This window comes from Lissotriton helveticus, chromosome 1_1, assembly GCF_964261635.1.
Source record: "Lissotriton helveticus chromosome 1_1, aLisHel1.1, whole genome shotgun sequence".
Taxonomy (NCBI): domain Eukaryota; kingdom Metazoa; phylum Chordata; class Amphibia; order Caudata; family Salamandridae; genus Lissotriton; species Lissotriton helveticus.
In genome coordinates this window covers 442,642,590-442,655,225 of record NC_136057.1, presented here as the reverse complement: position 1 = coordinate 442,655,225, position 12,636 = coordinate 442,642,590, and the positions used below count along the sequence as shown (strand labels likewise).

Genomic DNA, 12,636 nt, shown 5'->3' with positions numbered 1-12,636 from the left:
GAAATGCTTGAGTTACCTAGCCCAGGGGCTGCGGCTGCATAGGGTTCAAATGACGTCGGGAATCCTCGTTGTAGTCTATGGAGCCTGAAAGAAGATGTTGCTGGCAGGCGACCAGTGAAGATGTTCGGTGTGATCCAAGGCTGGATCAGTGAAGAAGACGACCTGAAAGCAGAGGGGACTCAGTTCTCAATCACTAGCCAGTGATTGTGTGGGCACCAGGATGGCACCGGATGAAGTCACCGCGATCAGGTGAGTGGGTGACGCTGGACTCTGCAGCCACACGGGCCAGGAGGCGTTGTCGGCGTCCAGGCTGGAAGTGCGAGCTGTCCCACGATGGTGTCTGCTGTCGGCGATGCTGGATCCAGGATTGGAGCAACAAGCCTTGGCAAAGGCAAGCCCACGCGGTTGAGTCAAAATGGTGTCTGGAGTGGACCAGGAGGGTGCAGGGCACTTCTTGTTGTACAAGGAGCAAGGGCCAGTCTAGAGGACCTAGACCAGCAGTGAAAACGTCGTGGTACGTCGTCAGGAGGGCCACTAGCCGACGGGCAAGTGACCGGACACCGTGGCAAACAGCAAGGCAGCAGAAGGGCCCCACGCAGATCTCGTGGATGCTGGGGGGCTGGACTTCGGTGCTGGAGCTGCTCAGGGTTGGAGCTTCTCAAACCCTAGTGCACCCACTCGAGGATCCCTCGGCGGTCGTGCTGGTTAAGCGTCGTGCAGGTCTTGAAGATAGCCGGTCCCTCGGGTCTCGTCGCACCCACTAATCTCAGCTGAGCTGATGATGCAGGTAGAGGTCAGAGATGGCAGGGAATCCGGGTCTCGTCGAGCTGGGCAGTCTTGATCCGGAGGATGGACGTGCAGCAATCCGCAAGCACTTAGATGGTGCCTGCTGGTGCAGGGTGGCTACTCCTTAGCCACAAGGGAGAGTCTTCAGAGAATGACAAGAGTTCCTTTCGTGGAAAGTAGTTCAAGTTTCAAGATTATCCAATTTGGGAAGGGTGCCCGCTCCTACCTTTATTCTAAGAAAAGGGGCTGGCACGCGACTAGGTCCTGCCCATGGGTGGGACCAGGAGGGGGGTGGTTACACCCCTCTCCTTTGTCTGGTTTCTCCCCAGCTCAGGGGCTGGTGTGCCCCTGGAACTGGTTTGAGCCGGCATATGCACAGTGAGCACCGGGGTGCCACTTGCAGTCACCTTCCTCTCAGCCCTGCCTACCTGGGATACACAAAATCCTGTCTGGGATGGTGCTGGCACCGCCCCTGACAGGAAACCCTTTGTCCAGGCCTCCCTCGCTGGAAGGACTCCCAGCAGCAGGTCAGACTCGTGTCTCAGTGGCAGCATCCATTTTGTGATGCTGAGGCTTGAGTTAACTTTAACCGGGGTTCACAGTTTTACATACATGTCGTGTCCCTCTAGAAGGGTGGAATGCTAACCCCGTCGCCAGAATTGGCGAGGGGTTAGTATTCCAATTCGTATGACACCTTACTCGACATGTTTTTATAATGCTATGCCAAAGTTAGCATTTGACCGCGAGGTTCATAATGCACTTAAGAGTATATGGTATAGCGTTATCATGGAACAGCTTTGAGGACTTGCTTCCGCAAGCTGCAAATGGGCTCAGCTCATGCCAGAGCACCATCTCACATAATTCCAAGCACTCTGCCTTCAGGATTGATAAGGCCTGCCATAGGAGTGACTGATAGGAATATATGTGTCCATTTTAGAGTTAGATATAGGAATACTATATCTAAAGCAAAGGGTGATTACACCACCTTGCCCCAGCTGTCGTGCAGCCAGTTGTGTCAGATTTGGGTGGCCAGCCAGGGGTGGCATAATACATGCTGCAGCCCCTGGTAGGCCCTGGGTACACCTATGCCCTGGATACCTAAGGTATACTGTACAGGGACTGATAAGGTGGCCCAGTACCAATTGGTAAATGCACCTAGGGTACATGTTTGTAATTTTAGAGAGAGAACAGCTAGGCTGTGGGTCTGATTAGCAGGCCCACAGCCAGGGAAAGTCGTAAACCAGTGAAGCAAAAAGCAAAAATCTGGGGTGGCCATGGGATTGCAGACCCCACTCTCCTACATCTACCACTTAAACAGGATGCGCTTTCGGACAGGGAGCCAATGGAGGTCTATCAAAATATGAGCCAATGAGGAGCCTGACAGGAAATTACAAACTATACGGGCAGCAGTATTTTGTACCACCTGGTGACAGTAAGGTGTGGTTGACTGCCATGAACAACACATTACTGTAGCCCAGGCGGCTTATAAACATAGTCTGGATCAGTGTTTTCATGGCAGATGAGGATAACCAAGGAAAGACCTTCACCAGAAGTCTCATAGTCACAAAACAGGTGCCGCAGGTAGCAACAAAATGGTTCTTCATGGAAAGTTCTTGGTTCATGTTGACCTCGAGATTTATGGTGTCAGTCAATCAGCCTGGCACCCTACACCTCAGATGCCCACAACCTCATCTGAGGAGTTCACAAGGATCCCCCTGAGCTCGACCCTCTTAAACACATACATGAGCCCTCAAGCCAGCATCATCCGCTCTCATGACATCAATGTGTTCACCTACACCAACCACATGCAACTTATTCTGTCCCTTTTGGATCAAATTTAATGCCTACATGACTGAAATATCCCTCTGGATGAAGACCAACTGTGTAAAGCTAAACACTATCAAGACCGAAATCATGATCTTTGGGAAATGCATATCACCGTGGAACTCTACTGGGGGCCATCAGGGCTAGTACTGACACCCATCCCCACTTCCCACACCAAGAATCTCAGCATCATCGTCGCCGTCCGAAGTCAATGCCATCACCACCACAAGCTTTCATGCCCTGAACATGCTGGTGAAGATATTCAAGTGGCTTAAAATTAGCACCCCTAAAACACACACATGCCCTGGTCACAAGCAAGCTCGACTATGACAATACCCTCTATGCTGGGACCAACAAAATACTGAATAGAAGTCTGCAGACCATTTAGAACTCAGCAGCCAGAAGCACCTCCCAAGCAGTACTCGCATCACACTACACTTGAAGTAGCACCACTGGCTCCCCATTCACAAATTAGCACAATTCAAACTCCTCACCTACACTTTTAAGGTACTCTGTAACACTGGCCCAGCATATCTCAATATGCTTTCACAGACCTTCTAGACACCTCCACTCATCCCGACTCCTCCTTGCACAAACCCCATGCATATGGTAAACCAGATCAGATGGTCAAGCCTTCTCCAACATCACTACTAAAGCATGGATTTACCGGCAGCTACATGTAAGAGCCTCTTCTTTACATCTTGAATTCTGTAGGAAGTTGAAAACCAGGCTTTTAGAGTAGACCCACTAGGCACTAGATGAGGCTATACTCGCACCAGCTCAGGGACAGGATACCCACCCAACTCCTCCGATTATTGAGTGCTCTAAAAATCTGCATAACATAACGAGTGCTACAGCACACTAGTAGCATTTAATTTACAGGCTCTCTGTACATGTGGTACCATATACTAGTAACTTACAAGTGAATTAAATTTACCAATTTGGTTCTATACCAAATGTGAAATGTTTATGGAGGTGAGCACAAACACTTTACTTCTGGTTACGGAGAGTGTGCAGAGTCCTTAAGCCAACATAAATGGGTTCAGCAAAAGAAGGCAAAAATCTGGGGTAATACCATGCAAACGATGGTCATTTGCAACAACTTTGTGGTTTTTGTCATTATTGGAAGAATTTGATTTGCAATAGTAAAAAAAGCCTAAGTATACACACACCTTCCTACATTGGAAGACAAACATAACCAAACACACTTGTAAACACACAGTCATACACGCACCCAAGTTTGAATTTGTATAAAGACAGAAAGACACACATGCATGCACACACGCTCTCATAGACAATATAATTTTCTAGTAAGGTGTTGTCTTACCTACGAGGTACAACAACGTTCAGGGAAGCAAACGCCATCATCAGTGACAGACCTGCTAAGACCTGCATACTCACACGTATGTGGTTATAGGGCTGGCATAGGACATCATAACCTCAGATACATTATTCCTTGCATCTGTTTGTGTCAGGTATTTGAGTAAGCAGCGGCAATGATGTCCCCACATGTAAAAATACATGCAGTCTACGTGGCTATCTGAATTTCTCTCAGGGGGTCTGGGGGGCTTTAAATTGAATCCCTATCATAGAAATCTACACCACTTGCACATACCCTTTCTATCCACCACCAACGGCCATATATGTACCCACTCTTCTACTTACACATGCACACGTCTATTTATGTTTCATGCTTAGATATACATCCCTACAGACTTACCCAGTCCTATGAATCCTTCCATCCACACCGCAATCACTCATGCCCACCCACACACATGGATTAATGTCTACCCACACTTGCACCCCACCAGCTTTGCAACCACACACACACGTCTACTATCCATACACCATTGTACACATGCAGTTATCCAGCCATCTAGTTACGCATAATACACCCATATAGCCATCAGTGCATTCTTGCTTTCATCTAACATCAACCTGTGTCTGTATATGCAAATGTGTATCGGCCTCATAATATTGTCTCTATGTATATGGGTGCCTACACAATGTACTTGCTGCTTGTGCATCCAAACATATCATATAACCACATCCTATCGCTTCAACAAAGAACAAATTCACCTAATATAACAGTAAATCTTTGCTACTTTCTGTAAAGTGTTGAGACTTTTGATTTGTTTTAAACATTCTGAATTGACTTTGCTGTTTTGGTCTGGGAAGCTGCACTGGGGGATTCCTTTAGTATGTTGTTATTTTTGTTTGCTCAGATTGGTTTGCCCTTTATGACCTTAATATAACCCCAACCGGGAAATCTCTCCCCTCCTCTGCCCTCCCTGTCCCATTCACACAACTTCCATTGTATTTTATTTGGATAGTTAACATAGTACAAACCCAATTTTCGGAACGCTTTATAGAGAACATGTTCTAATATTTCCAACTTCTATACATAGAGCAGTTTTGTGCATCTGTCCAGATAAAGGACAGATTACAGAAACCAGAACGTGGTGGGAGTTTTTATTTACATATTAAACATATTTACAATTTGCGGCACAGGCTTATGAAGTGATTCGCCAAGTCAAGTGACAAAGATGGGAATAGAGACCATGTATTCTGGTGTCTTTCTCAGCATTGTAGCCATTTGTCCACATCTCCTTCTACGTCTCACTTTAACAATCAGAGAACTGTTCCGATAGAGTGGGGTATTTCCGAAATGTGTGTGCCCTCTAGGAATTGAGGGAGGGCCTGCTTCTATGTATGTTGCAAGCTGCTCTACCCGTGCAAATAAAGAAGCGGTCGCTTCCGAGATGAAAAATAAAATAGACTCAGAGTGAAGCTATGCAGTGAACGGTGGGAGGAAGCAAGTACCGTCAATTATCACTATCGTTTATTTTGTAGAAAGAGGTTTTGCCATTTGGACACTTTGCTGTTAAAACGTTTAGGCTGCTGTGTAACCTACAGGCAGGGTGAGTGGTGATGCCGCAAAAAACCGAGGAAGTGAGTCCTGGCATATCGTCACAAGATGAGTATGAGGGGTCTTGTGAGCAATTCTTAGATGGGGCGTCCTCTGTGAGCGGTGGTGATGGCAATTTTTTAGGATTCTTTAGACTCTTTGCACATGTTCCTCCCCCACTTTAACGTTTCTCTTGAGCATAGGGCTCTACCTAGCATTATTGACTATAACTACTCAGGTGAACAGATAATAAAGGTAGCCAAAATGATGTGTCAAGACTTGCCAGGGTGCCTTCGTAATGAGGTTTTTGCAGGCCTCTTGACTATGTACACATAGGCTTAAGTCTACTTTTCATGCGATATTAGTTTTGGTGTAGGGAAATTCAGTAAGATAAGAAACATGGGTCATTCCAGCATCAAAGAGCAAAGCAAATACATATTTCATGACATAAATAACTCCCTTAACAGGGTTTATCCAGATTAAGTAAAGTATTTGGCCGTGGGCCAATATTACTGCTCGGGTGGTCTTGCCTTAAACTCTACAGCACCAGCTATTTTAACATGTCTGGGATAATTAAAGTATTACTACGAAGAAGACACGAAGGAATTAAATAAGTTCACCCCTGGGCATGATGTAGGAGACAGGCAGTAAAATGGGAATTATTTATTTTCAGAAGAAGAGTTTTCTAAATGGTGAATTAGTAGTCATCTTGCTATGCTTTAATGTTGCCGAGCCTTTGTAGTTGGCAACACTAAAGGAGAGTAACAATATGCATGCAGTCCATCATTTTTATACTGATTGAAGTCAGTTTTTTAAAGCTTCAAACTCAAAATAAGACAGTTTCGCTCACACCCATAGGCCATATGTAATTTCAAGCACCAATTATCTTTGTGTGATCATACATACACACAAACACCCACACGCATCCCTGGATGTAGGTTGCGGTATGTTGAACAATTTTTGCACATTCCTGGGCAATCTTGGTCTTTCTGCAAGTGCCCCTGCAGCTCTTTTGTAAGTTGGGCCTTGCACAGGTCTTCTAGTGGATCAGGTTGGCTCCTTTGGGCAGGTGAAGTTTTGCTCTTCATTCTGGAAGATACATTCTTCTTTCCAAAGGAGAGAGCAGGTGGGCGACCCGTGACTGGATGCAGAATGACAACCAAACAAAGGCAGTCCCTGTCTTACTCTGGTGTGCAGGCCTCGTTTGTGTCTAAATAACAAAGAAAAAAAGAAGTACTGATTGAGAGACCCACACTTATACCCTGCTTACTTGGTGTGCACCCGAGCCAACCACAGGGTCTGCTACATTCAAAGGTTTGTGCACATCGCTAGTACTGAAGGATTGGTCTGCCCTTGTTGTAGGCCAGATTTACAGCTTCCTGAGCCCACGTTTCACCGTTCAGGCCATTTCTGACTGGTTCTAGTTGTGATCTGTATTGGCTCGAAGCTTGAGCTTTAATCTCCCTAGAACACAGGTTAAGAAACACTGACCTAGTGGGTAACCTACATTTTCTATCTTTACACAAGCTATTGTTTCAGTCACTGCTAACACAAAGGTTTTGTGTAAAGAAAGAAAATCAAGCATACCCACTGGGCTAACGGTTCTTAACTTGTGGTCTGTGGGACCTGCTGGCGGTCAGTGACTGCTGAGAAAATTAAATAATATTAACAGTGTAAATAAATAAAAAAGCAAAATGTAAAAATGAATATTTTAAAACTTTCTGTTAATGTGAAGGAACTTGAAATTAGAGGCTAAAAATTGATTTGTGGGAGCAGAGTTAACACATCAAACAAAATATCATATGGACGATGGGAGCCTGAACTGAATTTAGAATACTTCCAACCTTTCCATTTAAAGTTTGTATTTTTTATATTGATTTGTTATTTAAAGTCAATATTTCATTATTTGTTTATTTGTTAGATGAACTCTGGTGTCTGTGTTTTTGCATATTGGTTTGCGGTTCAAATCATCGAAATCCCTTTGGCCAAGATCCCAAGCTTCCAGTAATGAGTCAGTGGCGTCCCTAGATTCAAATAATGATTGAGCCGGGACGCAGTATTCCAGAAATGATTAAGTGGGGGATCCAGAGAATTCAAAAGTTTAAGTGCCACTGCACTAGGCCACTGATTTGAATTTCTGACTTTAATGTTAATTTTTATTCAGTGTCTATTTCATACCTCTCTCCTTCTGCTTGCAACATTATTGCAATATTGCTTCATTGTTTCGTTTCGTAGCACTGATAGGGTATATGTCGATTTTTGCAATCAGGTCGCTCAGCCTCATCTGTGGAACTACAGAATGCATTATTTACTTCTTAAGTCAACTTTAAACATAAACATTACATCGTCAAATTATATTAGGTTTTTGGGATGTATTGCCACTCGAGTCTGCTTATTTAAAAGTGATTTCCCCAACTGAAAAGCTATTGGGATGAGTTCAGATTCTGTGAATTGTCACCTAAATGGAGGTTTGTGGCCATCTCTCCTTCCTTTTGTATCTTGCTTTTATCTTGATCAGGGATCAACTTTTCTTGGGATTATATCTCCTTCTTCTCCTCTGCTTCTCCCTCTCCCTTTTCCTCCTCCTTTCCTCTTCCTCACTCTCTCCTCATCTTTGTCTGTCTTTCTCTTCCTGTTCCTTCTCCTCCTCTCACTATACCTCCTCCTCCCCTTCCGCCTTCTCCTCCCCCTCTTCTCCTCCCCCTCTTCTCCTCATCTTCCTCTTCCTTCCCCCTCTTCTTTCCTTTCCTCTTCCTCATTTTCCTCCCTCTTAACCTCTACTTCCTTCTCCTTCCTCCGCTCGCCCTCCTCTGCCCTACAGAGAAAAAATGGCTCTTCCCAACTTCTTGGATTTAATATAGTTCAGTGCTGTCAAACTTGCAGGACAATATGCATGACAGAATACCCAAAGTTGTAAATCAAACAATTTAATGCATTGTGGCTGCTTCTTTGAAACCTCTCGTTCTTATGCCTTACAGTCCCCCCTCCCAATCGGACTTCTTGTACTCTTCTTTAGGTATCCGTATACTGACCTGGGATTCAGTGCATTCTGACTTGTATGTATGTATTTATGTATATGGTTTTCTGTAGCTCGAACCTAGCCAAAAGACAGCTGAGCACTCTGCCTGATCAAAGGGATGCAGAAAGTCAACAATTAATAAGAGAGGAGGTTGGGCTGTGCACGGTTAATGCATTGTGCCAGATCCCGGGTGCCTAGATGAAAAAGGTATGTTGTTTTGATTTTTTTTGTTAATTTCTTAGTCTGCAGCCTGGTGTCCTGGCTGCAGGTTTGCCAAGAACCACGAGAGATCATGAACCTTTCCACAAGATAAGTGGGAGGGTGGCCGTAATAGCTTTGTAACGGATGCATCTGGTTTAGGACGATGGTGTGGGCCAGCAAGGGGAGCCAATAGAGTTCTATCAGGATGGGGGTGATGTGTTCATATTTCTTTATGCCCTCCATGTAACGTTCTGCAGTGTGTACAATGCCCTTAAGTGGTGCCTGTGAGGTGTATGGGAGGCCAGGGAGTAGGGCATTACCACCATCCAGATGTGAGAGAACATTGGCTTAAAGAATAGTTATAAAGTCACTTTTTGGAAGAAACAGTTTCACTTTTTTTAGAAGAGAGCGCTGGTACCAGGCCGTCTGTGGTTTTTTGGCAATGTGTTCCTTAAGGGTGAGATTGGTATCCAGGATTAATCCAAGTGACTTAGCATTCAGTGAGAGTTGGGGTTCAAAGCTGTCAAAGCTCATGTCATTTAGCTAGGTGTGTACTGTATCTTGTTTGTTGTTCATGGCAAATAACAAGATTTCTGGTATGGTTTGGTTGGGTAAAGCTTCTGGTACACTCTGGACATCCAGGTTTGGATGATGTGCAAGCATTTATGGAGGCATTAGATGTCTGAAGCCGAAGATCCTTTCAAGTAGAGTTGTGTATCATTGCATATTTGTGAATCATGATGCTGTTATCTGTGAGTAGAGCAAAAAAAGACTCCATGTAAAGGTTAAAGATGAAAGGAGGCAGTAGGGATCCTTGGAGAATGCCACGTACGATAAGGATCTTTTGCGACCTAGAGGTACCCATCTGAACAAACGTGCGGAAAGGTAGGAGGAGATCCAGTAAAGGGCATTGTCAGTGAATCCTGTTTATGACAAGAGGGTGCATATGGATGTGGGTTGGTCAGCTCTGTCAAAGGCATCTGAGAGGCCTAGCAATATAGGAAGCAGGGGTCAGCTTCGTCTATGGTGATCTATGGTGGTCTCTTTCCTGCAGTGAGTTCTAAAGCCAGACTGGTAGTCATACAAGTCATACAGGAGCCTGTTAGCTTTGATATAGTCATTGAATTGAACATAGACTGGATTTTCAATGATCTTACCTACGAGTGGTAAGTGAGTGATGGGCCAGTAGTTGGTGAGATGTAGGTTTCTTCAGTGGTGGGAGGATCTGGCCAATCTTGAGTGGTTCTGGGATGATGCCTTGAGTAAGAGAGGAACTGACGATGGTAAGTAGGCGGTAAGAGAGCATCCCCTAGAGAGAGCTTTGATGAAGGGCAATGGTAACACATCATCTTCATAAGAAGTGGCTTTGAGGGAGTTGGGTATGTCAGCCAGATCAGGGAGTGATAGAGCTTTGATGACTGACCATTGCCAAATACTAAAAGAAAGGATGGGTTTATGAGATGAAGCAGCGTTGGTATACTCAGTGTGCTGGCGGATTATATTTTCTTTAGGAAGATATTAATAGCATTGCATTGTTCTGTAAAGTGAGGACTAGGCGGACCCACAAGGGGTTGATTGAGTGCTCGATTGTCTTGAACGGTTTTCTGCTTCTGTTGATGGCACCATTGATGACTTGCCTTGAACACTTTGTTACTGAGGCCCTCCAAAGACTGAGAGAGAGTCCTACACAGATCTAATGAAGCCCCTGTTAAAACCAAAGACTTGTTCCTTCAGGATGATCTGTTGCTAAATCATACATCCTTGTATTCTTTTGTATCTAGAATATTAATTTGCTCCATGCACTGATAGCGTTCTTTTTATTTTCAAAGACCTGCTAATTAGTCCCCATCATATTCTTTAACTCTAGCTAATTTCAATGGTGAAGTAATCACTTTTGTGCTCTTTCACCATATTAACAAGCATTGGCATAGCCAATAGGTCTCGCCTTTGGGATCTTATAAGTGTTTAGTTATCCGGGCGGGGGGGCGTGGCCAGCTGCTGAACATGGCGTGCTCCGGCCCCGGGCAGCATTATCCTGAATAAAAGGTGGTTCTTTGCCGTGATTCCCGTTCCCCGGCGACTGGCGCCGCTGTGGGACACCGGTGCAGACAAGCGGAGCTGTATCCTGTTCCCCGGGAGACCCCAGGCGGGACGTTGTGTGATCCATCGCTAGCAGGCCCGCAGGTCTGTGGAGAGACGCAGTAGGCCAAGTCAGCGCTGGAGTGCGATACGCCGCAAAATACTGCCTAGGTGCGCACTGGAGCTCTGCGGCGGCGCAGTGTGTCTTTGGCGCTGCAACAACCCGGAGAGAACGCGTGGAGACGGCAGAGCGGCGCCCCGACCCCGACCTCAGACACGGAGGTGAGCGGCTGCAGGCTCGGAACGTGAGGCCTGGAGTCTCACCCCTCGCGAGTGCTGGGGATACAACGAGGCCTAAGAGAGCCTACTCCACCTGGCGGCAGAAGGTTGATTTTCCCAGTGTACAGAGAGGTACGGGACGCTTGTGAGGGGATGTGCCTGGCAACAGGAGTGGAGTGGAGACGGCTCTGAGGCAGGGAGGAGCAAGGAGGCTGCCAGGGATCCTGCTACGCGCAGCGGCCTCGGCTCCACACGCGGACCGGTAGGCGCCCTATTGTCTAAGGCTGACAGGGAGTGCACCGAGAACAGCAAAGGCGAGAGGGCCAGTACACGGTGTGTAGAAGTGGTGTGCAGCACGGTGTCGAGCCGATGGCAGTGAAGACTTCAGGGGGCTGTACCTGAAGACGGGTGTAATATGGAAAACACTGAGTGACTCTACCCCCCTTGCCACAAGGACTACCTTGAGTAGGGTCTGGACCCGCACGGACGCGCAGGACTACGACACTGAGGAAAGGGTGGGCTGTGTACTGCGCAGTGCTGGGGTGGCGGAGCAGGAGATTTGCAGGTGGGGGATCACGGGCGAAGGCTGCATATCAATCAATCAATCATAGCATTTGTATAGAGCGCTACTCACCCTGGGGGTCTCAAGGCGCTTGGGGGGGGGGTCCGCTACTGCTCGAACAGCCAGGTATTGAGTTGTTTGCTGAAGGCGAGATGGTCCTGGGTCAGTCGAAGGTGGATGGGGAGGGAGTTCCATGCCTTAGCCGCCAAGTAGGAGAAGGATCTGCCTCCGGCGGTGGCTCTTCGGATGCGTGGTACGGTGGCGAGGGCGAGGCTAGTAGATCGTAGCTGGCGGGTGGGCGTGTAGAAGGTCAGTCGGTCGTTGAGGTACTTGGGTCCCAGGTCGTGGAGAGACTTGTGTGCCTGGGTGAGCATATTGGACTTAGGGCGGACAGCGTGATCTGTAGGGGCAGTTGCACTGTGGGACCTTGTGCGATTGTCTGAACGTGGGTGTGCCTAGCCCTTAGGAGACATTGTGCGCGATTCCGCTGCTCTAATGGCGGGCGGGGCTCCTTGCAACTTCGAGATGGGGCGCTTAAAAGGTAAACAGCAGGATGCAGATACTGGCCTGGACCATGTTCCAGATACTGCAGAGTCCATGGACGCTTCCCAACTGCCCAGCTGCATACCGCCCACTAACGCGAATGAGACAACGGATACGCTAGACTTAATATTACAAGAAGTGACTCTAGAAAGGCCATAGAACATCAAATTGGTGCCCTCACGACTGGTCTGTCTCTGCTCTGGGCTGATCATGCCAAGCTCGCTGACTGGGTAATAGACCACACAATAGCGATAGACGTCCTGTCTCCCCAACAGACTCAAAACACAGCCCATATTAAATGACTACAGACCCAAGTTGCCACCCTGATGGATCGAGTGGAGGACGCGGAAGGGAGAGCATGGAGGAACAACATCTGTATAATTGGTATGCCGGAGAGAAGTGAAGGGAATGACGCTGCCCGCTACATGGAAGGGT

At 46.8% G+C, this 12,636-nt stretch overlaps 1 protein-coding gene across 1 annotated transcript in view; it reads left to right on the top strand.

The window, feature by feature from the left end:
- The window catches only part of FBLN1 (fibulin 1), a 900,993-nt gene that overhangs the window by 764,149 nt on the left and 124,208 nt on the right, over positions 1-12,636 (top strand). The window lies entirely within an intron of this gene.